Consider the following 2653-nt stretch of genomic DNA (forward strand, 5'->3'; position numbering starts at 1 on the left):
TCCCACAGAATATTCTACAATGCTTTTCTGTTACGTACTCATAGAATGCACGCAATCAGAAAAGCAAATGCGTGTTCTGATACTGAACATACCTTAGTGCTCTTGTTCGCTTCCCTGCTTGCAAAGCTCAAGGGTTTATGACAGATACCCTCGTTATCTCGGACAGCCCGGTTTTTGAAAGCTAGTTTAACTGCTATGGACGTGTTTTTAGGTACCTAAGGATTAGTGGGACTTTTAAAAGGATGTAGCACTTGTTGCCATTAATGCATGCGTAAGTTCTTTCAGGCATGAGCCGGGGACCTGGGACAGGCAGAAGCGAGGCACCCCACCGACCTGCTGACAGCTCTGCCCTTGGTTGTGCTCCATGCAAGTGGGGAGAGCAAGGACTGTAGACCATGCTGCCAGGTAGTTTTGGCAGTGCAGCTGGGGGAGATGTATACTAATGGCACTATAAAATAGAAAGGTTATCCTATTTGATGGAAGATACAATAAATAGCGCTAGTAGTTCATATTAGAGACAAGTTTATGCCTGCAGATAGAACCCTCTGAGAAAAGAAATTAAACAGATACCTGCTGGTTTGTGACCACATGCTGCTTAAGTCTAAGGTGATTCTGAATAAGTCCAAAGTAGAGATGTAATAATCTGAAGAGTATGAATGGCACTTGGCCACAGATCAAGAGTATGATAGTGATCGCAATGATTTGATGATGTATGTGTATACCAAGTAAATTTGTAACAAATGGCTGGTGTTGCTATGAACATGGGAAGATTTGCATGTAATTGTGCTATTATTTTAATGAAGAAAAACATACTTGGAGCTAACTTAAATGAGGTTATTGAAGTTGGTCTGAACTCAGCAGGCTGAGAAAAGCTAGAAACTTTAGAATTCAGTTTAAAAGAAATGATGAGTTCTGCCAAGTAACTGTTGAGTCTCATGTCTCAGAACTTGATTTTTACATGTTCCTTAGAGTGTCCCTCCAATAATGTTCCTGTATTATGCTTCAGTTCCTACCCCACTGATACTTAAATGGGCATTCACACAGACATTATAGGAGAAATAGCTGAATTTCTAGTGAGGGTGTTGAGAGAGAATAAAAGCAGCTTATTCTCTTTCTTAATGCTTCCCTCTGTAGTTTTATATGACTACACCATAGCATTAAACATCTCCCATACGGAGAATGAGAGAAGCAAGCTGTCTTTCAGATGACCAAATCACTTAAAATTTGGACCTATGGGATAAGCATTAACTAACTCCATTGGGAAGAAGTCATTCATTTCTCATTATAACTTCTGTTACAGTGTCCATTTCGGACATGCTTGAAATTCCAAGTAACAAAGAGTCAGGTATGTGGAATATAATAATCACAAAAGCAGTCAAAATGAAAATGAAATTGCAAAATGTTATGCCTGTCCACAATCTTCTCATATCCAGTCACTAATAGCCTCTTCCAAACTAAAAGCTTACTTAGATTAAAAAACACTTGGAGCCTCACTTGTAATACTTCATTGGAAGACAGTCTTGAGTATTCTTCTGAAATGCAGAGTGCTTAATAACCTGCCTTGACTGTGAATGCTGTCAAATATTTATGCTTCCTTCCTTCCAATGTTTATTCAGAATGCATTTCTGTACAGCTGGGAAGGTTGTTAGGAGCTGACGACTGGGACTGCAGAATGACAGATATTCTTAAAGGGGGAGAAATGAAAACTTTCCATCCAGAAGATGCAGATGTTGATGTACCCTGCAATGCGCAGTGTGAATTAGTGATGAGTAAAGCAGCACCCATGGAAGATAAAAGACTTAAGACGAAGAGGATTCCTTAGTAAATGAATCCTTTGGAAGGAAAGCACCACTTAGCAGCCCAGATTGAACCAACTTGAAACACAGACATAGAAAGAATTAAATTATTGACTAAGTAGCTTATAAAGACTAGGCGTAGAAGAAAGGAGGACTTTTTGAAAGTACAGTGCTAACTTGTTAATGATTTTCTCATCGGATTGAGTACACTTCAGTGACAACTACAGTCAGGTGTCTTTTTCATGTAAATTGTTCTGATCAGTTCTAACAGATAAACAGATAAATAGTGTAGATTATGGTGGTTAAGGGCACTCTCTAAAACAATGTTCTTCAGAAGCTGCCATTCTCTCATTTTCTTTAGAGAGGCTAAGTCTTCACTCTTAGCAATTATACTTCATAATTCACAGTACTTCACATTTTAAAATAGCTGTGCAAACATTACGTAATCTCCCAGCATCCCCCTGAGCCAGATAATGTTGTCTTTCACATTTTATGGTTGGAGAGATCAAGACTCAAACAGTGAATGTTCTCTCTACATTAACCCAAGGGGCAGAGCAAAAACAGCAATTCTTAGCCACATGATTTCAGCTATTTTATGTCAGTCAAACAGACACTACTCTGCTTACTATCCATTTTGATGCAAGTACAGAACTCCGTGATCTTATTTCTTCTTCAAACTGCTAAAAAAGCCTCCTTCAATCTGCTTACCATATTTACTGCACATCAGTTTTCCAACTATTTCAGTGTCCTTTTTTCTATACAGAAAAACGAGACCTTAGGACCTTAATGTATATTTCAGCAAACCCCTCATAAATAAATAAAAGTCTTTAAATGTGCTCATGGTTCAGCAAAAATAA

This window comes from Anser brachyrhynchus, assembly GCF_964034855.1.
Source record: "Anser brachyrhynchus genome assembly, chromosome: 8".
Lineage (NCBI taxonomy): Eukaryota > Metazoa > Chordata > Aves > Anseriformes > Anatidae > Anser > Anser brachyrhynchus.